The sequence below is a fragment of the Oncorhynchus mykiss genome, chromosome 3, assembly GCF_013265735.2.
Source record: "Oncorhynchus mykiss isolate Arlee chromosome 3, USDA_OmykA_1.1, whole genome shotgun sequence".
Taxonomy (NCBI): domain Eukaryota; kingdom Metazoa; phylum Chordata; class Actinopteri; order Salmoniformes; family Salmonidae; genus Oncorhynchus; species Oncorhynchus mykiss.
Window position 1 is genome coordinate 62033186 of NC_048567.1, and position 25236 is coordinate 62058421.

At 48.1% G+C, this 25236-nt stretch overlaps 1 protein-coding gene across 25 annotated transcripts in view; it reads right to left on the bottom strand.

Moving 5' to 3' along the window:
- Nucleotides 1-25236, bottom strand: part of LOC110520327 (mitogen-activated protein kinase kinase kinase kinase 4) — a 114544-nt gene that overhangs the window by 66558 nt on the left and 22750 nt on the right. Inside the window, exon 1 of one of the 25 annotated variants that reach the window (XM_036974843.1) lies at nt 731-817. The exons of the other annotated variants lie outside the window; for them this stretch is intronic. The gene's annotated coding sequence lies outside the window, so the exon portion shown is untranslated. Of the gene's footprint in view, nt 1-730; nt 818-25236 lie in introns of those variants that run through there. 25 annotated transcript variants of the gene reach the window in all.

A 25236-nucleotide genomic window follows, 5' to 3' on the forward strand; every position in this document is an offset into this window, starting at 1 on the left:
ATCCAACTACTGTTCTACTAATCTACGACCTTTGACTCTATTCTCTATGCCCCAAATTAGAGTCTAGTTGGCATTCCTGTTATCCAATGCATGTATGGGTAGCCCAATACGGCGACCAGAGTATGGGGCAAGTAGGTGTGTCGAAAGGAGTGGGTGTATGGAAAGTGAATTGGGCGGATTTGTTGCCACTCAAGACCGTTTTGCGTGGCTGATTGGGCTGCACAACGAGTCGATAAGCTTGAAGTGCTTCCTACTCGGTATCACAATCGTGTCGCTAACGTGGCCATTTTTTTTCTCTTACATGATTTTATTTTCGAGTAGGATAGCAGCCTACGCATCAAATAACTAATATCGATAACCATCTAGATGTCACCTTGATGCATACATAGTCTACTACTCAATGGGGAGGGAATGAACGGCAACGGTATGGAAAGTAGCAACCTAGTAGCCAATATCAGGGTGATAGCTGCACAGCCACACAACGCAAGTACACCCATTATCAACACTTTAAATAAAAAATAAACAATCGTCAGTTTTATAACTAAAATTCTACAATTATTAGTAAAACTAACAGTGAAATACGACTTAGACTCATCCTATGGCTTAAAAACCGAAGTCCTAACTCACGGTACGGTAGCTCAACGTACGGTGAGTTGTGTCGTAAGAAATTAAAGAAAAAACACCACTCAAACAAAAATGTCTAACCTATAGCAGAGCAGTTTCGACTCACCTACTCCTTTCCACATGCCCACTACTTTCCTTTCGACACACCCACCCATACTCCGGTCGCCATATTGGGATGCAGATACCCCCTTCTCATCCGGTGAGGGGCAAACTATTATGGAGTCACTGGAGACGCCTATAGAAAGATTGTGTTCAACATTTACATCCTGTGCCTGGGAAAGGGTTATGATACAATAGTCTCAAAGAGCATGTTATCTCCTCCCATCCCATACTGCCCTCTGATCCAACATCAAACCAGATCAGCTGACCGTTTAAGTCACACTGGTAAACACAGTCAGGGTCAGTGAAGGGGCAGAGTATTTAGGTAAGAGGAAAGAGACAAAAAAAAGCAGAAAGGAGAAGACAGAAAGGGAGAAAAATTGAGAGAATAGAGAAAGGGAGAGAAATTGAGAAAATAGAGAAAGGGAGAGAAATTGAGAGAATAGTGAAACCTGATTTTGCAATGGAATCTGTACCCTTATAGGCCAGAAACGGATTAATTTAAACCTGGAACCAATATTAAAGGCTAATCAGAGAGGGGAGGGCAGGTGAAAGCGCTAACTTGATTAGCGGGCGCTGTCTGTGTTAGCTATTAGCCCCTATGCCCTCAAACTGATGGGGAGTGCTAATGGCTGCGCTAGCCTAGCTCTTAGCAAATAAGAGGAGAAGCTAGGTCTGGCTTTCTGGTATGATTTATTCTCCAAGCTCTGACTTTATTATGCATTATTGCTATGAGAAGTGACAATTGCCCTCAACATCAGATGGGGGAACGGAATAAAACCAGACCATTATAAATAAGCTTAGAAATCCAAGACAACCCAGAACAAGACAACCCAGAACAAAAAAATACCAGGCAGGCAGGCAGGATGAACAGCTGACCCCTATTGGCACACACATGTAGTCAAACAGAGCTCTATCCGATTTTTACACATCAACCATTTCAAGGACAGAAGCCTCATCGGATAGAGTGCAGCCAGCTAGTCATACAGGCAACCATTACGAAACACTGATGCATGTATGTTGTCTGACAGAGCTCTGTTTGACTACACGCATGTGCCAATAGGGGTCAGCTGTTCATCCTGCCTGCCTGCCTGCCTGGTATTTTTTGTTTCTGTCTGTGAGAAGCCAATGGCCTAGTTTCTCTGACTGGGTTGTGAAGCAAGAAGAGCACTGCTACCAGTCCTGGAGTTATGGGCAAGCCTTGGGGGGCCTGGCCTGCCCTACCGTACCCTCCTTTGTCCAAATAAAATATTGAAATATTTATCATTTATTTGACAGAGACACGTGTCGACAGAAAAACACATCAATCTCAGATAAAGCATCAGAGCTAGCGAAACAGCACCCCTATGTCTCAGTATGTGTAGACCATGTATCTGATGTTGTCTGGAGTATGGCATGTCATACTCTTTTTCTCCAGACAGCATCAGATATATGGGTTACATATAGTAAGACAGAGGGGCGCTGTTTTGCTCGCTCGGATGCTTTCTCCAGATGTGATAGTTTTAGCAGAGTAGAAGAGGTGAAGCGAGAGGGCTCATTCTGCCAAAATATGTCCAGAATAAGCCTGCCTTTCTGCCTTTGGGACAACAACTCCCATTGTTAGAGAGTGGAGACATGAGCATCTCATCATTATATACAGATCTCTGGTTTCAGCCACTTGCGAATTGGAAAGGAAAGTTGGCAGGTGCACAGTGCACTGTTCGGATGCTGGCTTCCCCTAAAGTAAATTGATGTTATGCCAAAATTAAATCCTGTCTAAATAAAATCATTCAAAATACTTCACCAGAGAGCATGACTTAGCCACAGAGGATCATTAGCTGTTGATTGTAGATAGGCCTATGCCTATTTGGGTACGCCCACAATTTGGACATCGCGCATGACAATAGGCCTAGGTGATTATTGAGTTGCAGCTGTCAGTGAAAAGCATCTAAAATGTGTGAAGGTAATGTGTTGAGTATAATTTTAAATGTTGAGACAAGAAGAAGGGGTGTGGGTGTGTGGCTAAGATATGTCTCTCTCCAGAATGCACTCAACTGTCTCCCTATAATCCCTGTGCATTCATTGTTTTATTGTGTTATCCGTTTGCCCCGATTACTTTTTATCAACTCCCCATTACATATGTCACCAGTAGTAAACGTACCGTTAATCCCCATCGTTTGGTTACATACATTTCTGTTAATGTATGTATTAATGACAGTAATTTACTTTTTTCATTCTCGGAATGGAAACATTGTTCGCAGAGTTCACAACCTGCTACAGTTTGGGTTTATTTCATAGCCATCAATAACAAGTTTGGTAAATGTTTTAATCGTCTTTTGTGTGGAGTGCTCCATGTGATCAATGAGCATGTATCAGGTTTCTCTGCCTTGATAATGTTGAGGGAATGTGCATGCCTGAGCATGCATAGAAGTACCTGTCCTGCTGCTTGCAAATGTAGAAAAGTGCCCATTTGGGGAGGTCTATTGTCCCCCTTTTCATGAAAACGGAGAAGGGACTGTGGATCCATTCATACATTTATTTGTTTGTAGGTTAGTCACGTGTTCAGTGATTGGGTCTCAGTGTAGGCAGCAGTCTCACTGAGTTAGTGATGACGATTTGACAGTTTGATAGCTATTTTTCAGTCTCTCAGTCCCAGCCTTGATTCACCTGTACCGTCCTCGCCTTCTGGATGATACCGGTGTGAACAGACAGTAGCTCGGGTGGTTGTTGTCCTTGTGATGCGTTGTGCAGACTGCACCACCCTCTGAAGAGCCTTGCGGTTGAGAGCGGTGCAGTTGCCGTACCAGGCTGTGATACACAATCTAGAGCATCCTGGCGGGCTGTATCTGTAAAGGTTTGTCAGGGTTTTGGATAACAGGGAAATTTTCTTCAGCCTCCTGAGGTTGAAGAGGCACTGTTGCGCCTTCTTCACCATACTGTCTGTGTGGGTGGACCATTTCAGTTTGTCTGTGATGTGTACGCCCAGGAACTTAAAACATTCCACCTTCTCCACTGCTGTCCCTTCGATGTGGATAGGGGGTGCTCACTCTGCTGTTTCTACGATCATCTTCTTTGTTTTGTTGACGATGAGTGAGAGGTCTTTTTCCTGACCTCACTTTCCGAGTGCCCTCACCTCCTCCCTGTAGGCTGTCTCGTGGTTGTTGGTGATCAAGCCCACTACTGTTGTGTCGTCTGCAAACTTGATGACTGAGTTGGGGGTGTGCATGGCCATGCAGTCGTAGGAGAACAGGGAGTAGAGGAGAGGGCTGTGCACACACCCTTGTGGGGCCCCAGTGTTGAGGGTCAGAGAGGTGGAGATGTTGTTTCCTACATTCACCACCTGGGGGCGGCCAGTCAGAAAGTCCAGGACACAGTTGCACAGGGAGGGGTTGAGACCCAGGGCCTCCAGCTTGATAATGAGCTTGGAGGGTACTATGGTGTTGAATGCTGAGCTGTAGACAATGAACAGCATTCTTACATACAGTTGAAGTTGGAAGTCTACATACACTTAGGTTGGAGTCATTAAAACTCATTTTTCAACCACTCTCCAAATTTATTGTTAACAAATTATAGTTTTGGCAAGTCGGTTAGGACATCTACTTTGTGCATGACACAAGTAATTTTTCCAACAATTGTTTACAGACACATTATCTCACTTATAATTCACTGTATCACAAGTCCAGTGGGTCAGAATTTTACTGTGCCTTTAAACAGCTTGGAAAATTCCATAAAATGATGTCATGGCTTTAAAAGCTTCTGATAGGCTAATTGACATCATTTGAATATATTGGAGGTGTACCTGTGGATGTATTTCAAGGCCTACTTTCAAACTCGGGGCCTCTTTGCTTGACATCATGGGAAAATCAAAAGAAATCAGCCAAGACCTCAGAAAAATACATTTTGACCTAAAAGTCTGGTTCATCCTTGGGAGCAATTTCCAAATGCCTGAAGGTACCACTTTCAAGTCCAAGTCTAAACACCATGGGACCATGCAGCCGTCATACCACTCAGGAAGGAGACACGTTCTGTCTCCGAGGTGTGAACGTACTTTGGTGCGAAAAGTGCAAATCAATCCCAGAACAACAGCAAAGGACCTTGTGAAGATGCTGGAGGAAACGAGTACAAAAGTATCTATATCCACAGTAAAACGAGTCCTATATTGACATAACCTGAAAAGCCGCTCAGCAAGAAAGAAGCCACTGCTCCGAAACCACCATAAAAAAGCCAGACTGTGGTTTGCAACTGCACATGGGGACAAAGATCGTACCTTTTGGAGAAATGTCCTCTGGTCTGATGAAACAAAAATAAAATTGTTTGGCCATAATGACCATCGTTATGTTTAGAGGAATTAGGGGGAGGCTTGCAAGCCGAAGAATACCATCCCAACCGTGAAGCACAGGGCGGCAGGATAATGTTGTGAGGGTGCTTTGCTGCAGGAGGGACTGGTGCACGTCACAAAATAAATGACATCATGAGGAAAGGAAAATGATGTGGATATATTGAAGCAACATCTCAAGACATCAGTCAGGAAGTTAAAGCTTGGTCGCAAATGGGTCTTCCAAATGGACAATGACCCCAAACATACTTCCAAAGTTGTGGCAAAATGGCTTAAGGACAACAAAGTCAAGGTATTGGAGTGGCCATCACAAAGCCCTGACCTCAATCCTATTAAAAATTTGTGGGCAGAACTAAAAAAGCATGTGCGAGCAAGGAGTCCTACAAACCTGACTCAGTTACACCAGCTCTGTCAGGAGGAATGGGACAAAATTCACCTAACTTATTGTGGGAAGCTTGTGGAAGGCTACCTGAAACGTTTGACCAAAGTTAAACAATTTAAAGGCAATGCTACCAAATACTAATTGAGTGTATGTAAACTTCTGACCCACTGAGAATGTGATGAAAGAAATAAAAGCTGAAATAAATAATTCTCTCTACTATTATTCTGACATTTCACATTCTTAAAATAAAGTGGTGATCCTAACTGACCTAAAACAGGGATTTTTACTAGGATTAAATGTCAGGAATTGGGAAAAACTGGGTTTAAATGTATTTGACTAAGGTGTATATAAACTTCCGACTTCAAATGTAGGTATTATTTTTGTCCAGATGGGATAGGGCAGTGTGCAGTGTGATGGCGAGCCACTCAAAGCATTTCATGATGACAGAAGTGAGTGAGTGCTACACTGAACATTTAGTTCAGTTATCTTTGCCTTCTTGAGTACAGGAACAAAGGTGGCCATCTTGATGCATGTGGGGACAGACTGGGATAGGGAGCTATTAAATATGTCTGTAAACACACCGGCCAGCTGGTCTGCGCATGCTCTGAGGACGCGGGTAGGGATGCCATCTGGGCCAGCAGCCCTGCGAGGATTAACAAGTTTAAATGTTTTATTCACGTCAGCCACTGAGAAGGAGAGGGGTGGCCGCAGTCTTTGTTAGCGATCCGCAACGGTGGCACTGTGTTATCCTCAAAACAGGCAAAGAAGGTGTTTAAGTTTGTCTGGAAGCGTGACGTCGGTATCCGTGACGTGGCTGTTTTTGTTTTGTAGTCCGTGATCTTCTGTAGACCCTGCCACATAAGTCTCTTGTCTGAGCCGTTGAATTGCGACTTCACCTTGTCCCTGTAATGGCATTTCACTTGTTTGATTGCCTTACGGAGCGAAACCATCCACGGTTTCTGGTTAGGTTAGGTTCTAATGGTCACAGTGGGTGCGACGTCTCCAATGCACTTATTTATAAACGCACTCACGGAGTCAGCGTATAGGTCAATATTGTCCTCTGAGGCTGATCGGAACATATTCCAGTTTGCGTGATCAAAACAATCTTGGAGCGTGGCTTCCGATTGGTCAGACCAGCGTTGAATGGTTCTCGTCACTGGTACATCCTGTGAGTTTCTGCCTATAAGCTGGGACGAGCAAGATTGGTTCATGGTCGGCTTTGCCGAAGGGAGAGCGGGGGAGGGCTTTGTATGCATCGCGGAAGTTAGAGTAGCAGTGGTCGAGAGTATTAGCCCTATGTGTCGTGCAATCAATATGCTGATAAAATTTAGGTAGCATTGTTCTCAAATTTTCTTTGTTAAAATACCCAGCTACAATAAATGCAGCCTCCGGATATATAGTTTCCAGTTTACATAGAGTCGAGTGAAGTTCCTTGAGGGCCGTCTTGGTGTTCGCTTGAGGGGGGGGATGTACACAGCTGTGACTATTGCTGATGAGAATTCTATTGGTAGGTAGAATGGCCGACATTTGATTGTAAGGAATTCTAGGTCGGGTGAGCAGAAGGACTTGAGTTCCTGTATGTTGTTATGATTACAACTAGAGTTGTTAATCATAAAACATACACCCCCGCCCTTCCTCTTCCCAGAGAGGTGTTTATCTCTGTCAGCACGATGCATGGAGATGCCCGGTGGCTGAACGGATTCCGACAACATATCCAGAGAGAGCTATGTTTCCGTGAAACAGTGAATGTTACAATCTCTGATGTCTCTCTGGAAGGCAACCCTCGCTCGAATTTTGTCTACCTTGTTGTCAAGAGAAGGGACATTGGCTTGTAATATACTCGGGAGAGGAGAGCGATGTGGCCGTTTTCGAAGCCTGAACAGAAGACCACTCCGCCTGCCCCTTCTGTGTCGCCGTTGTTTTCGGTCAGCTGCTGGAATTAGATCCATTGCCCTGGGTGGTGGTCCAAAGAGAGGATCTGAGAGTGCACGGGGTGTGACTGGTCAGGCACCGTGTGATGCAGAGATGCGCACGGTGTCTCCAGTTCGTATTCATAGCCCGGTGCGCTCTATTCCAGCTCCTCGCATTTACCGGGCTAGAATGGGCATCCAGCCAGGATGGATGTTGCCGGCTCAGCGCTCCTGGTCTCCAGTACACCTCCTTGGACCAGGATATCCTGCGCCGGCTTTGCGTACTGTGTCTCCGGTGTGTCTGCACAGCCCAGTGCATCCTGTGCTAAAGCCCCGCACTTGCCGGGCTAAAGTGAGCATCCAGCCAGGACGCATTGTGCCAGATCTATGCTCCAGATCTCCAGTGCGCCTCCACAGTCAAGTAAGTCCTGTGCCTGCTCCCCGCACTCGCCCTGAGGTGCGTGTCTCCAGCCCGGTACCACCAGTGTTGGTCCCACGCACCAGGCCTCCACTCCAGCGAAGGTCCCCAGTCCGGGGTCTCCAGTGATGATCCAAGGTCCGGTTTTACAAAGGCGGAGAGATCAGAATAAGGAGGGGTGGCTGCATCCAGAACCGGAGCTGCCACCGAGGGTAGATGCCCACCTGGAACCTCCCCTATAGGTTCAGGTTTGCGGCCGGGAGTCCGCACCTTTGGGGGGGGTGGGGGTACTGTGACGCTCTGACCTTTAATATCTGTATTCTATATATTTTAGTTAGGTCAGGGTGTGACGAGGGTGGGTATGCTAGTTTTTGTATTGTCTAGGGCTTTTGTATGTCTAGGAGTTTTGTAGGCCTAGGTCTTTATATGTCTACGGTGGCCTGATATGGTTCCCAATCAGAGGCAGCTGTTTATCGTTGTCTCTGATTGGGGATTATATTTAGGTGGCCATTTTCCCTTTTGTGTTTGTGGGTTTTTGTTCTATGTTTAGTTGCCTGTCTGCACTACTCATATTAGCTTCACGGTTCGTTTTGTTATTTTGTTTGTTCAGTGTTCATTCTTATAATAAAAAAGAATGTAAGCATACCACGCTGCACCTTGGTCTCCTCCTTACAATGAACGTGACAAACACGAAGCGAGGCGACCATCTCTGTTGGCGCCATCTGATATGATGGCGCTGACACATAGGAGGTCCTGTGAAAAAATCCGACCCCCATGGAAATCAAATGCCCATCCAACTGACTCATTCTCATGCCGGCCCTATCTGTTACAGAAATCTATTAACCTCTGTTGTGTTCTAAAAGCACAGGCCTGATTACTGTTCAAATGACTATCCAATAGAGCTACAGTACATGCCCACTGAAGAGAGAGAGAGCAGACACAGAAGTATTTTCTCCTCTTTTCATTCCATTCCATTGGGTTATGGGGGTTAATCCAGAAAGCATGTGTGTTCTTAATCAAGCCATTGGGGAGGTGTGTGTGTGTGGTCCTATATTCAGCTCTCATGTGAGCGCATAGTGTAAAATATCAGTGCATTCGTAAATTAATGTGTGACTGGACACGTGTGTGTGCCGTGTTAATGACCTTCCTGACTGGACACACACCAGTGCTGGGGTTGTGCTGGCGCCGGTGTTGGGGGACTACCTATGTGCACATTCTCATTCCCATAAAACATAAGGCTTCAGTTGCACTACAGAGCGCAAGGATTGCATCACTGTGGAAACAAGCCAACCTCATAACCCTGATTTAGCTCTGTCGTAAGAAGCAATCTATAAAGGTCAAAGGTCACATCCACACTATTTCTAATCACTTACCTATATATTTATGTTTTTGCATTATTGAGTGGCAGTAATGTGATGGAAAGGTTAAAAGGACAGGTAAAGAGAGAGAGCACTGCACACACACACACACACACACACACACACACACACACACACACCCAACCTCCCAGGGCCTAGAAGACCTCTCATACCAGATCATTTTAAGTGCACTGAGCCATAATGTCAATGCACATGCCAAGCTCCAATCTCAGAGGATCGTATATAGAGGGGTGGTATGGTAGACACCCCGGACAATGACGAATCAGGATTCATGCTTCCTTGCCTCCCTCCATGACTCCATGGAAGTTCTTTGGACTTGTCATTCCTAAAGGAGTGGCTAGGAAGGGTAGGAGCCTGGATAACTATGTGTTCTAAAGAAAGAAGAGCTATTCTGGACCTGTGTCAGTGGATGCTATAGGAAAACTAGCACAGAGCTCCACTAGCCTAGTGCATGACAGCATCTTGACAGGGAGAGTCAAGAGTTTCTGAAACCCAAATTACAAACTCTGTCTCTCTAGGATCTATCTTGCTCTGTCATTTCTCCACATCTTCCAGACAGGAAGCTGCTGTCGGGGCCTTTGGATCCACCAGGCCTCACAGCTCCATAACCCTCCATTTTGTGGGAACGAGGGGGGCGATATCTAAACCACTGGAACTTTTTACACAGGCATTTTTATCACCTCCTCAAAGGGCCGGGCTAAATCTAGGTCTTGTGATGAGGAGGTTTCATATTCACAGCAGGCTGTAACAAAAAGAGTGTCTCTTTGGTACAGGGAAGGGTGAGGCTCAGTTAATTAAGACAGAGCTGTTTTAACCTCCAGTAAAAACAAATGTAAAGAAAAGTGGCGAGTGAGAAACAATACAATGGAGATAACAGTCCTTGTGAAGAACATAGTGCCCGGTGTTGTTTCACAGAGATTTTCTTCCTCACGTCACTCCATGGTGGCTCTTCTGACAATGAGCCGCTTCAGAGAAGAGCTTCTCTCCCAAAGCTGAGTAGCTGTATAGACAACCCAAATGGTTTGATTTGACTTTCTTTGCCAAGAACTGAACGGGGCATAGACAGCAAATGTGATGTGGTCCATAGATGTTGTAAAATAGACCGAGCATTCTGCTCGGGCAATAGCATGGAGAGCCCAAATTGTGTGGGTCCTGTCTTCTACCAAAAAAGAAAGTTTGCACTGTGGTCCTTGTGACACCCATTGAAGCCTTAGCATTGGGAGGTAGTGAAGCTTATCCACCCTCTCTGTTCCAAAATGACCCCACATACCAACATGTCAACACAGAGATATTAATGCTCATTGTGACACCGGGTCAAACCCCAGCCCTCTTAGTGAGAGGGTGGCACATTCAACACACATCCACCTCTAGACCAGGGGCTTAGAGCCAGTTGACGCCAGTGACCCAATAACAAGTCCTCAGCCTGGGTGTACCTCAGAGTCCTGTACTGGTACCACTCACTAAGGTGGGGGTTTACAGAACAGCATACAGTCAAAGCACAATGTCATACAAAACAAGCTGACTCTCTTGTGTGCTTTGTTAGCTATACACTCAGGAGAAGGCTGAAACATGTTTGTCTTAGATAAAGTATGTATATGTGTATTGTCATACTAATCATACACCCAACCATAATAACTCCAAGGCTAATAATAGCAGACTGCATGTTGACTGCTATTCAGACCCCTAATGTTGGAACAGAACTCCACCCTGGGTTCTTCCTTCTATAAACATGCACACAGTGCAAAGGTTCTTTCAGTGTGTGTGTGTGTGTGTGTGTGTGTGTGTGTGTGTGTGTGTGTGTGTGTGTGTGTGTGTGTGTGTGTGTGTGTGTGTGTGTGTGTGTGTGTGTTAAAGCAATACATGACATTGTATGTAATGGTGGCCAACTCAGTGGCCTTGTGGTTAGAGTGTCTGCCCTGAGATTGTAGGTTGTTCAATCCTTGGCCGAGTCATAGCAAAGGCTGTAAGAATGGGACCTGATGCATCTCTACTTGGCATTAAGGAGATAGATTTGGGGTAAGGCACTGTGATAGACTAGCATTCTGTTCAGGGGGTGTACTTGTACATCAAGCTGCTAGCCCTCCTGCCCTGTGTGTGTACGCCTATGAGAGATCATATGTGTGTAATCATGATTTGAGGGCTCAGCATTAAATCCCCTGCAGAAACACAGATTTGAGCATTGATGAAATGTTGTAGGGTCTCCTGTTGTAGAGATCTGTTCAGGTGAACTTGCCTCGCCCTTGCATCATCATTCAACTCTCATCATCAGCCTGTCTGTCCCCAATTCCCCCTCCTCCACTATGATGTCATCCACTGTGCTTCATCCTCCCAGAATGCTTTGCTTGAGATGACAGCAGACAAACTAAATGAATCCTTCCAAAAAAAAACTAAAATTGCCCTGGGCAACAGTCCACAAGGAGCGAGAAGTTTGGAAACTGCTGAGGGGTAAAACAGAGTGGTGGTTGGAAGGCACTTCTGAGGACAGGAGTAGCCACTACTCAGCAGGTGGGCAGACAGGAGTCAAATCAGCACAACATGATCTGTTCCTGCCTCACCGGAATTTTACATGACTGTGGTTTTTAGCGGGGTTACCTGATTCTCAGCAATGGAATAGTGCTGGTACAAAAACAACAAACTCCCCTATAAAGCACTGTATGTTCGAGAGGCCAGAGCTCAAAAGTTGCCCCAAAGCAACTGTGCACAACAACAGAGAGACAGAGCTCGCCAAGACTTTGCTATGAACACCACTGAAGCCCTTAACCTACTGGGCCTGATACAGATCATCGGATTCACTAGCTCGGTTTCTTGTTTCACTCAGGGGAACCGCCAAATATAGCAGCTATCGCAGCCTGCCTCACAAGTTGCCATGGGACTAAACAACAGTGGTTGTCAAGGGCTTGTTTTAATCAGATGGAGGGGCTGGTGGGGTGTTAGAAAAAAGGGGGAGGGTGAAGGTGGGAGAGAGGGAGAGAGAGAGCAATTACATAATGATTACAGTGCAGAGTGATGCCATGACGATAAAAGAAAGAGTCAGAGATTTACAGAGTAGGAAGAGGGGAGGAGGGAAAAAGGGAGAGAAAGGTAGGGAAGGAGAGTGTTTTATGAGTGCATAGATCTTCCATGCATCCAATGCTTACACACACACACACACACGGAAGGAGGAGGGGGGCTCACTGTTGCTAGGGCAAACCACACATACACACAAGGAATAAGTTAGCCCTAAATATTTCTAAAACTAAAAGCATTGTATTTGGAACAAAACACTCACTAAACCCTAAACCTCAACTAAATCTTGTACTAAATAATGTGGTGCCACAAGAAAAGGATTTAGGAAAATTGTAATTAGCTCACAACAGGGCAGCACGGCTGGCCATTGGATGTACACAGAGAGCTAATATTAATAATATGCATGTTAATCTCTCCTGGCTGAAAGTGGAGGAGAGATTGACTTCATCACTACTTTTATTTATGAGAGGTATTGACATGTTGAATGCACCAAAGCTGTCTGTCTGAACTACTGGCACACAGCTCTGACACCCATGCATACCCCACAAGACATGCAGGTCTCTTCACAGAGATGGGAGGCACACAGTACTACATAGAGCCATGACTACATGGAACTCTATTCCACATCAAGTAACTGAAGCAAGCAGTAAAATTAGATTTATAAAACAGAAAAATACACCTTGTGGAACAGGGACTGTGAAGCAACACAAACATTGGCACAGACACAGACACAGACAGAGATTTAATACTGTAGATATGTGGTGTTTTTAAAATTGCATACATTTCCTTCATTTTGCGGGACCCCAGGAAGAGTGGGGATCCATAATAAATACAAATACCAGAGGTCGACCGATTATGATTTTTCAACGCCGATACTGATAATTGGAAGACCAAAAAAAGCCAATACCAATTACATCGGACGATATTTTTATATATATATTTGTAATAATGACAATTACAACAATACTGAATGAACAATGAACACTATATAATATAATACACAAATAACATATATTTAGTCTCAAATAAATAATGAAACATGTTCAATTTGGTTTAAATAATGCAAAAACACAGTGTTGGATAAGAAAGTAAAAGTGGCATGTAAAAAAGCTCATGTTTAATTTCTTGCTCAGAACATATGAAAGCTGGTGGTTCAATATTCCCAGTTAAGAAGTTTTAGGTTGTAGTTATTACAGGAATTATGACCCGTCAACTATTTCTCTCTATACCATTTGTATTTCATATACCTTTGACTATTGGATGTTCTTATAGGCACTTTAGTATTGCCAGCCTAATCTCGGGAGTTGACAGGCTTCAATCAAGCATTGCTAAGAGCTGCTGGCAAATGCAGTAAAGTGCTGTTTGAATAAATGCTTATGAGCCTGCTGCTGCCTACCACCTCTCAGTCAGACTGCATTATCAATTATATCAAATCATAGACTTAATTATATATATAATAAATATAATAAAAACAGAAATATGAGCCTTTGGTTATTAATATGGTCAAATCTGGAAACTATCATTTCAAAACCAAAACGTTTATTCTTTCAGTGAAATACGGAACCGTTCCGTATCTAAAAATTGCTGTTACATTGCACAACCTTCAATGTTATGTCATAATTATGTACAATTCTGGAAAATTAATTACGGTCACACAGTTCGCAACGAGCCAGATGGCCCAAACTGTTGCATATACCCTGACTCTGCTTGCAGTGAACGCAAGAGAAGTGACAATTTCCCTAGTTAATATTGCCTGCTAACATGAATTTATTTTAACTAAATATGCAGGTTTAAAAATATGTACTTCTGTATATTGATTTTAAGAAACACGTGGCTGTTTATGGTTAGGTACATTTGTGCAACGATTGTGCTTTTGTTAAATCATCACCCGTTTGGCGAAGTTGAAGTAAGCTGTGATTCGATGATAAATTAACAGGCACCACATTGATTATATGCAACGCAGGACAAGCTAGTTAACCTAGTAATATCATCAACCATGTGTAGTTAACTTGTGATTATGTGTGTCATGTATTGTCATGTTGTGTCTTGTTTCTGTCCTTTCTCTTCACCCTGTCTCCCTCTGCTGGTCGTACTAGGTCACCTTTTCTTCCCCTCTTTCCCCCAGCTGTCCCTTGTCTTCTCTGACTACCTCGTTCACCCCTTTTCCCACCTGTTCCCTTTTTTCCCTCTGATTAGGTCGCTATATCTCTCTCTCTTTCTGCCCCTGTCTTTGTCGGATTCTTGTTTGTGTTATTCATGCCTGAACCAGACTATCGTCGTGTTTTCTGCAACCTTGTCCTGTCCTGTCGGAATCTGCCTGTCCGTCTGAGCCTACGTGTTTCATAATTAAAGAAACTCTGTTTTGTTAATTCGCTTTTGGGTCCTCTTTCACGCACCTGACAGAAGAATCCGACCAAGAATGGACCCAGCGACTTCGGATCCTCTCCACTCTGCCGTCGAGATCCAGGGAGCGATGCTAGGCAGACACGAGCAGGAATTGTCTGCTGCTCGACATGCCGTTGAGACCCTGGCCGCCCAAGTCTCCAACCTCACAGAACAGGTTCACCATCTCCGCCTCGATCCACCGGCCACTTCCAGGGCTTTCGAATCTCCGGAGCCCAGAATCAATAACCCGCCGTGTTACTCTGGGGAGCCCACTGAATGCCGCTCGTTCCTCACCCAGTGTGATATTGTGTTTTCTCTCCAGCCCAACACTTACTCCAGGAGCACAGCTCGTATCGCCTACGTCATATCTCTCCTTACTGGACGGGCTCGTGAGTGGGGCACGGCAATCTGGGAGGCAAGGGCTGAGTGTACTAACCAGTATCAGGACTTTAAGGAGGAGATGATACAGGTTTTTGATCGTTCTGTTTTTGGGGAGGAAGCTTCCAGGGTCCTGTCTTCCCTATGTCAAGGTAATCGATCCATAACAGACTACTCTATTGAGTTTCGCACTCTTGCTGCCTCCAGTGGCTGGAACGAGCCGGCTTTGCTCGCTCGTTTTCTGGAGGGTCTCCGCGCAGAGGTAAAGGATGAGATTCTCTCCCGGGAGGTTCCTTCCAGCGTGGATTCCTTGATTGAACTCGCTATTCGCATTGAGCGACGGGTTGATCTTCGTCACCGAGCTCGTGGAAAGGAGCTTGCGTTCTCCGTTGCCCCCCTCTCCGCATCACTACCATCTTCCTCTGCCGGCTCGGGTGCTGAGCCTATGCAGCTGGGAGGTATCCGCATCTCGACTAAGGAGAGGGAACGGAGAATCACCAACCGCCTCTGTCTCTATTGCGGTTCCGCTGGTCATTTTGTCACTTCATGTCCAGTAAAAGCCAGAGCTCATCAGTAAGCGGAGGGCTACTGGTGAGCGCTACTACTCCTGTCTCTCCTTCAAGATCCTGCACTACCTTGTCGGTCCATCTACGCTGGACCGGTTCGTCAGCTTCCTGCAGTGCTTTGATAGACTCTGGGGCGGAGGGCTGTTTTATGGACGAGACCTGGGCTCGGGAACCTGACATTCCTCTCGGACAGTTAAGGGAGCCCACGGCCTTGTTCGCCTTGGATGGTAGTCCTCTCCCCAGGATTCAGCGTGAGACGCTACCTTTAACCCTCACTGTCTCTGGTAATCATAGCGAAACCATTTCTTTTTTAATTTTTCGTTCACCTTTTACACCTGTTGTTTTGGGCCACCCCTGGCTAGTTTGTCATAATCCTTCTATTAATTGGGCTAGTAATTCTATCCTCTCCTGGAACGTCTCTTGTCATGTGAAATGTTTAATGTCTGCTATCCCTCCTGTTTCCTCTGTCTCTTCTTCACAGGAGGAGCCTGGTGATTTGACAGGGGTGCCGGAGGAATATCACGATCTGCGCACGGTGTTCAGTCGGTCCAGGGCCACCTCTCTTCCTCCACACCGGTCGTATGATTGTAGTATTGATCTCCTTCCGGGAACCACTCCCCCCCGGGGTAGACTATACTCTCTGTCGGCTCCCGAACGTAAGGCTCTCGAAGATTATTTGTCTGTAGCTCTTGACGCCGGTACCGTAGTCCCCTCCTCCTCTCCCGCCGGAGCGGGGTTTTTTTTGTCAAGAAGAAGGACGGGTCTCTGCGCCCCTGCATAGATTATCGAGGGCTGAATGACATAACAGTGAAGAATCGTTATCCGCTTCCTCTTATGTCTTCAGCCTTCGAGATCCTGCAGGGAGCCAGGTTTTTCACTAAGTTGGACCTTCGTAATGCTTACCATCTCGTGCGCATCAGGGAGGGGGACGAGTGGAAGACGGCGTTTAACACTCCGTTAGGGCACTTTGAATACCGGGTTCTTCCTTTCGGCCTCGCTAACGCTCCAGCTGTCTTTCAGGCATTAGTCAATGATGTCCTGAGAGACATGCTGAACATCTTTGTTTTCGTTTACCTTGACGATATCCTGATTTTTTCACCGTCACTCCAGATTCATGTTCAGCACGTTCAACGTGTCCTCCAGCGCCTTTTAGAGAATTGTATTTTTGTGAAGGCTGAGAAGTGCACTTTTCATGCCTCCTCCGTCACATTTCTCGGTTCTGTTATTTCCGCTGAAGGCATTAAGATGGATCCCGCTAAGGTCCAAGCGGTCATTGATTGGCCCGTCCCTAAGTCACGCGTCGAGCTGCAGCGCTTTCTCGGCTTCGCGAACTTCTATCGTCGTTTCATCCGTAATTTCGGTCAGGTGGCAGCTCCTCTCACAGCCCTTACTTCTGTCAAGACGTGCTTTAAGTGGTCCGTTTCCGCCCAGGGAGCTTTTGATCTCCTCAAGAATCGTTTTACATCCGCTCCTATCCTTGTTACACCTGACGTCTCTAGACAGTTCGTTGTCGAGGTTGACGCGTCAGAGGTGGGCGTGGGAGCCATTCTTTCTCAGCGCTCCCTCTCTGACGACAAGGTCCACCCATGCGCGTATTTTTCTCATCGCCTGTCGCCGTCGGAACGTAACTATGATGTGGGAAACCGCGAACTGCTCGCCATCCGCTTAGCCCTAGGCGAATGGCGACAGTGGTTGGAGGGGGCGACCGTTCCTTTTGTCGTTTGGACTGACCATAGGAACCTTGAGTACATCCGTTCTGCCAAACGACTTAATGCGCGTCAGGCGCGTTGGGCGCTGTTTTTCGCTCGTTTCGAGTTCGTGATTTCTTATCGTCCGGGCTCTAAGAACACCAAGCCTGATGCTTTATCTCGTCTCTTCAGTTCTTCAGTAGCCTCCACTGACCCCGAGGGGATTCTCCCTGAGGGGCGTGTTGTCGGGTTGACTGTCTGGGGAATTGAGAGGCAGGTAAAGCAAGCACTCACTCACACTCCGTCGCCGCGCGCTTGTCCTAGGAACCTTCTTTTCGTTCCCGTTCCTACTCGTCTGGCCGTTCTTCAGTGGGCTCACTCTGCCAAGTTAGCCGGCCACCCTGGCGTTCGGGGTACGCTTGCTTCCATTCGCCAGCGTTTTTGGTGGCCCACCCGGGAGCATGACACGCGTCGTTTCGTGGCTGCTTGTTCGGTCTGCGCGCAGACTAAGTCCGGTAACTCCCCTCCTGCCGGCCGTCTCAGGCCGCTTCCCATTCCCTCTCGACCGTGGTCTCACATCGCCTTAGATTTTGTCACCGGACTGCCTTCGTCAGCGGGGAAGACTGTTATTCTTACGGTTGTCGATAGGTTCTCTAAGGCGGCTCATTTCATTCCCCTTGCTAAGCTTCCTTCTGCTAAAGAGACGGCACAAATCATCATCGAGAATGTTTTCAGAATTCATGGCCTTCCGTCAGACGTCGTTTCGGACAGAGGTCCGCAATTCACGTCTCAATTTTGGAGGGAGTTTTGCCGTTTGATTGGGGCTTCCGTCAGTCTCTCTTCCGGCTTTCACCCCCAGTCTAACGGTCAAGCAGAACGGGCCAATCAGACTATTGGTCGCATCTTACGCAGTCTTTCTTTTCGTAACCCTGCGTCTTGGTCAGAACAGCTCCCCTGGGCAGAATACGCCCACAACTCGCTTCCTTCGTCTGCGACCGGGCTATCTCCTTTTCAGAGTAGCCTCGGGTACCAGCCTCCGTTGTTCTCATCTCAGTTCGCCGAGTCCAGCGTCCCCTCCGCTCAGGCTTTTGTCCAACGTTGCGAGCGCACCTGGAAGAGGGTCAGGTCTGCACTTTGCCGTTATAGGGCGCAGACTGTGAGAGCTGCTAATAAGCGTAGAACTAAGAGTCCTAGATATTGTCGCGGTCAGAGAGTTTGGCTCTCCACTCAGAACCTTCCCCTTAAGACGGCTTCTCGCAAGTTGACCCCGCGGTTCATTGGTCCGTTCCGTATTTCTCAGGTCATTAATCCTGTCGCAGTGCGACTTCTTCTTCCGCGATATCTTCGTCGCGTCCACCCGGTCTTCCATGTCTCCTGTGTTAAGCCCGTTCTTCGCGCCCCCGCTCGTCTTCCCCCCCCCCCCCCCCCATCCTTGTCGAGGGCGCACCTATCTACAGGGTCCGTAAGATTTTGGACATGCGTCCTCGGGGCCGTGGTCATCAGTACCTAGTGGATTGGGAGGGGTACGGTCCTGAGGAGAGGAGTTGGGTTCCCTCTCGGGACGTGCTGGACCGTTCGCTGATCGATGATTTCCTCCGTTGCCGCCAGGTTTCCTCCTCGAGTGCGCCAGGAGGCGCTCGGTGAGTGGGGGGGTACTGTCATGTATTGTCATGTTGTGTCTTGTTTCTGTCCTTTCTCTTCACCCTGTCTCCCTCTGCTGGTCGTACTAGGTCACCTTTTCTTCCCCTCTTTCCCCCAGCTGTCCCTTGTCTTCTCTGACTACCTCGTTCACCCCTTTTCCCACCTGTTCCCTTTTTTCCCTCTGATTAGGTCGCTATATCTCTCTCTCTTTCTGCCCCTGTCTTTGTCGGATTCTTGTTTGTGTTATTCATGCCTGAACCAGACTATCGTCGTGTTTTCTGCAACCTTGTCCTGTCCTGTCGGAATCTGCCTGTCCGTCTGAGCCTACGTGTTTCATAATTAAAGAAACTCTGTTTTGTTAATTCGCTTTTGGGTCCTCTTTCACGCACCTGACAATGTGAAGATTGATTGTTTTTTATAAGATAAGTTTAACGCTAGCTAGCAACTTACCTTGGCTCATTGTAGCCACAAGGTCCTTTTGACACTGCACTCGCGTAACAGGTAGTCAGCCTGCCATGCAGTTTCCTCATGGATTGCAGTGTAATCGGCCATAATCGGTGTCCAAAAAGGCTGATTTACAGATTGTTATGAAAACTTGAAATCGGTCCTAATTAAATCGGCCATGGCAATTAATCGGTCGACCTCTAACAAATACACACACACCAGTTATGCACAGAATATTTACTGTAATGCATTACTGTTATTGAATATCACCTCTAACCCTGACCCAACCTTAAGCTCTGCAATCATGGGTCTGTTTTTCCCTCATAAGTAAGTGGGATATTGTGCGTGCCTACATGTGCGTGTGTATGTATGGAAAACCTGAACCTGAACTAATGAGCAACATCAGCTGGCACAGTTGGTCATTGAAACAGTTTCTTGTAACGCCTCAACTGTTCAGCTCTCTAAAGTGGCCATGTCATTTACTTACAGTACTTCAGTACCAACGAGATAAAACAATGTGACCTTCTCACGCGACATCACGAGGCACCTAACGTATGTGCACACATAATATGGTGACTTGTTGGTCATGCAGAAGGCACTATGTCAGTCTCAGTCTTTTCAGTGTGTCTGCCCTATAAATGTGTGTATACGGCAACCACGCACCGCAGGCACACGCAACAGACACCAGTCTCAGCCCCGGAGATGAGTACAGTGCAGAAGTAGTTATTTAGGGCAGGGCACTCACCCTCAGCCTTAACCCACCACTGTCTGTTACTGCCACTGTCTGCCCCCTGGCACATAACTAGTACACAGCTACTGCTATGTCGGGATGAGAGAAGGAACAGAGGAGGAAAGGGGGAGGGAAATGGGAGATTTAAAATGAAAGAATACAAGAGAAAGAAAATAACAGAGAGAATGAGGGAAAGGTGAAAACTAACAGCCAGCAGGCCAGAAGTCTTGGGACACCTTCATGGGCATGGCCATTCATTCAATAGAGCTAGGGATTCACCATCAGTAACACACCACTATCCAATGATACCCTGGTCCATCTTCTCTCTATTACACCACCAAGAGCTCTCTCCTCCCCACCCGTCCACTGCCAGCTGGTCCTTGAGCACAGGCATTTAAAAACCTGCCTAAACTCCTCTACCTCCCTGTGTCCTCAGGGTACGGCCCTGCTCCACATGAAACTGATAGGGGATGAGCAAGACACGCATCTGATGGGCTTACCTACAGACAGAGAGATGAGGGGAGCAGGTGCTAGCCCTCCATAGCTCTCTGACTGGCCTCTGCCCTGTGGGCTATGTGGTGAGGGCTGAAAGTGTGTTTATGTTTTGGGGGGAGGGGAGGTTGGGGATTGAGAGGTAGTTACAGGCCACTTAGTTAAATGTCAGTTAACACCTGACTTTCACTACATAGAAAATCTGTTTGGAACTGGAAACAGCAGGTGACCCTTTACACAAAAAAATAATGTGCACACACACTAACCCTCGCTAGAGACAACAGTGCTGCACGACAGAAAGCCAGAGTTTAAATTCAGTGCCATCCTCGGCCCAAACCCAGAGCCAAAACCACGGCAACTCATCGCCATGACAACTATACAACCCCCCTAACCTACCACCCACTCCCCCTCAATCAATACACCCCCACCACCTGTGCAACTGAGCCGAACTTAGTCGGAACTGCAAGGCTTTTGTGGAGAGAGCAAGGAGGTCTTTGTGAATTCAGTTCAATACCTCAGCAGCACCCTTCTGAAGGGAGTCCCAGTTCTGTATACAAGCTGGCTGGCTGGCAGAGAGGAGAGGAGAGAGAGGCAGTTCTGTATACAAGCTGGCTGACTGGCAGAGAGGAGAGGAGAGAGAGGCAGTTCTGTATACAAGCTGGCTGACTGGCAGAGAGGAGAGGAGAGAGAGGCAGTTCTGTATACAAGCTGGCTGGCTGGCAGAGAGGAGAGGAGAGAGAGGCAGTTCTGTATACAAGCTGGCTGGCTGGCAGAGAGGAGAGGAGAGAGAGGCAGTTCTGTATACAAGCTGGCTGACTGGCAGAGAGGAGAGGAGAGAGGCAGTTCTGTATACAAGCTGGCTGGCTGGCAGAGAGGAGAGAGAGGCAGTTCTGTATACAAGCTGGCTGGCTGGCAGAGAGGAGAGGAGAGAGAGGCAGTTCTGTATACAAGCTGGCTGGCTGGCAGAGAGGAGAGGAGAGAGAGGCAGTTCTGTATACAAGCTGGCTGACTGGCAGAGAGGAGAGGAGAGAAGAGAGAGGCAGTTCTGTATACAAGCTGGGTGACTGGCAGAGAGGAGAGGAGAGAGAGGCAGTTCTGTATACAAGCTGGGTGGCTGGTAGAGAGGAGAGGAGAGAGAGGCAGTTCTGTATACAAGCTGGGTGGCTGGCAGAGAGGAGAGGAGAGAGAGGCAGTTCTGTATACAAGCTGGGTGGCTGGCAGAGAGGAGAGGAGAGAGAGGCAGTTCTGTATACAAGCTGGGTGGCTGGCAGAGAGGAGAGGAGAGAGAGGCAGTTCTGTATACAAGCTGGCTGGCTGGCAGAGAGGAGAGGAGAGAGAGGCAGTTCTGTATACAAGCTGGCTGGCTGGCAGAGAGGAGAGGAGAGAGAAGCAGTTCTGTATACAAGCTGGCTGGCTGGCAGAGAGGAGAGGAGAGAGAGGCAGTTCTGTATACAAGCTGGCTGGCTGGCAGAGAGGAGAGGAGAGAGAGGCAGTTCTGTATACAAGCTGGGTGGCTGGCAGAGAGGAGAGAGAGGCAGTTATGTATACAAGCTGGCTGGCTGGCAGAGAGGAGAGGAGAGAGAGGCAGTTCTGTATACAAGCTGGCTGGCTGGCAGAGAGGAGAGAGAGGCAGTTCTGTATACAAGCTGGCTGGCTGGCAGAGAGGAGAGGAGAGAGAGGCAGTTCTGTATACAAGCTGGCTGGCTGGCAGAGAGGAGAGAGAGGCAGTTCTGTATACAAGCTGGCTGACTGGCAGAGAGGAGAGAGAGGCAGTTCTGTATACAAGCTGGCTGACTGGCAGAGAGGAGAGAGAGGCAGTTCTGTATACAAGCTGGCTGGCTGGCAGAGAGGAGAGAGAGGCAGTTCTGTATACAAGCTGGCTGGCTGGCAGAGAGGAGAGGAGAGAGAGGCAGTTCTGTATACAAGCTGGCTGACTGGCAGAGAGGAGAGAGAGGCAGTTCTGTATACAAGCTGGCTGACTGGCAGAGAGGAGAGAGAGGCAGTTCTGTATACAAGCTGGGTGGCTGGCAGAGAGGAGAGGAGAGAGAGGCAGTTCTGTATACAAGCTGGCTGGCTGGCAGAGAGGAGAGGAGAGAGAGGCAGTTCTGTATACAAGCTGGCTGGCTGGCAGAGAGGAGAGAGAGGCAGTTCTGTATACAAGCTGGCTGGCTGGCAGAGAGGAGAGAGAGGCAGTTCTGTATACAAGCTGGCTGGCTGGCAGAGAGGAGAGAGAGGCAGTTCTGTATACAAGCTGGCTGGCTGGCTGAGAGGAGAGGAGAGAGGCAGTTCTGTATACAAGCTGGCTGGCTGGCAGAGAGGAGAGGAGAAGGGCAGTTCTGTATACAAGCTGGGTGGCTGGCAGAGAGGAGAGAGAGGCAGTTCTGTATACAAGCTGGGTGGCTGGCAGAGAGGAGAGAGAGGCAGTTCTGTATACAAGCTGGGTGGCTGGCAGAGAGGAGAGGAGAGAGGCAGTTCTGTATACAAGCTGGGTGGCTGGCAGATAGGAGAGAGAGGCAGTTCTGTATACAAGCTGGCTGGCTGGCAGAGAGGAGAGGAGAGAGAGACAGTTCTGTATACAAGCTGGGTGGCTGGCAGAGAGGAGAGGAGAGAGAGGCAGTTCTGTATACAAGCTGGCTGGCTGGCAGAGAGGAGAGGAGAGAGGCAGTTCTGTATACAAGCTGGCTGGCTGGCAGAGAGGAGAGGAGAGAGGCAGTTCTGTATACAAGCTGGCTGGCTGGCAGAGAGGAGAGAGAGGCAGTTCTGTATACAAGCTGGCTGGCTGGCAGAGAGGAGAGGAGAGAGAGGCAGTTCTGTATACAAGCTGGCTGGCTGGCAGAGAGGAGAGGAGAGAGAGGCAGTTCTGTATACAAGCTGGCTGGCTGGCAGAGAGGAGAGGAGAGAGGCAGTTCTGTATACAAGCTGGCTGGCTGGCAGAGAGGAGAGAGAGGCAGTTCTGTATACAAGCTGGCTGGCTGGCAGAGAGGAGAGAGAGGCAGTTCTGTATACAAGCTGGCTGGCTGGCAGAGAGGAGAGAGAGGCAGTTCTGTATACAAGCTGGCTGGCTGGCAGAGAGGAGAGAGAGGCAGTTCTGTATACAAGCTGGCTGGCTGGCTGAGAGGAGAGGAGAGAGGCAGTTCTGTATACAAGCTGGCTGGCTGGCAGAGAGGAGAGGAGAGAGGCAGTTCTGTATACAAGCTGGGTGGCTGGCAGAGAGGAGAGAGAGGCAGTTCTGTATACAAGCTGGCTGGCTGGCAGAGAGGAGAGGAGAGAGAGGCAGTTCTGTATACAAGCTGGCTGGCTGGCAGAGAGGAGAGGAGAGAGAGGCAGTTCTGTATACAAGCTGGGTGGCTGGCAGAGAGGAGAGAGAGGCAGTTCTGTATACAAGCTGGGTGGCTGGCAGAGAGGAGAGGAGAGAGGCAGTTCTGTATACAAGCTGGGTGGCTGGCAGAGAGGAGAGAGAGGCAGTTCTGTATACAAGCTGGCTGGCTGGCAGAGAGGAGAGAGAGGCAGTTCTGTATACAAGCTGGCTGGCTGGCTGAGAGGAGAGGAGAGAGAGGCAGTTCTGTATACAAGCTGGCTGGCTGGCAGAGAGGAGAGAGAGGCAGTTCTGTATACAAGCTGGCTGGCTGGCAGAGAGGAGAGGAGAGAGAGGCAGTTCTGTATACAAGCTGGCTGACTGGCAGAGAGGAGAGAGAGGCAGTTCTGTATACAAGCTGGCTGGCTGGCAGAGAGGAGAGGAGAGAGAGGCAGTTCTGTATACAAGCTGGCTGGCTGGCAGAGAGGAGAGAGAGGCAGTTCTGTATACAAGCTGGCTGGCTGGCAGAGAGGAGAGGAGAGAGGCAGTTCTGTATACAAGCTGGCTGGCTGGCAGAGAGGAGAGAGAGGCAGTTCTGTATACAAGCTGGCTGGCTGGCAGAGAGGAGAGGAGAGAGAGGCAGTTCTGTATACAAGCTGGCTGACTGGCAGAGAGGAGAGGAGAGAGAGGCAGTTCTGTATACAAGCTGGCTGGCTGGCAGAGAGGAGAGAGAGGCAGTTCTGTATACAAGCTGGCTGGCTGGCAGAGAGGAGAGGAGAGAGGCAGTTCTGTATACAAGCTGGCTGGCTGGCAGAGAGGAGAGGAGAGAGAGGCAGTTCTGTATACAAGCTGGCTGACTGGCAGAGAGGAGAGGAGAGAGAGGCAGTTCTGTATACAAGCTGGCTGGCTGGCAGAGAGGAGAGGAGAGAGGCAGTTCTGTATACAAGCTGGCTGGCTGGCAGAGAGGAGAGGAGAGAGAGGCAGTTCTGTATACAAGCTGGCTGGCTGGCAGAGAGGAGAGGAGAGAGGCAGTTCTGTATACAAGCTGGCTGGCTGGCAGAGAGGAGAGAGAGGCAGTTCTGTATACAAGCTGGCTGGCTGGCAGAGAGGAGAGGAGAGAGGCAGTTCTGTATACAAGCTGGCTGGCTGGCAGAGAGGAGAGAGAGGCAGTTCTGTATACAAGCTGGCTGGCAGGCAGAGAGGAGAGGAGAGAGAGGCAGTTCTGTATACAAGCTGGCTGACTGGCAGAGAGGAGAGAGAGGCAGTTCTGTATACAAGCTGGCTGGCTGGCAGAGAGGAGAGGAGAGAGGCAGTTCTGTATACAAGCTGGGTGGCTGGCAGAGAGGAGAGAGAGGCAGTTCTGTATACAAGCTGGCTGGCTGGCAGAGAGGAGAGGAGAGAGAGGCAGTTCTGTATACAAGCTGGCTGGCAGAGAGGAGAGAGAGGCAGTTCTGTATACAAGCTGGGTGGCTGGCAGAGAGGAG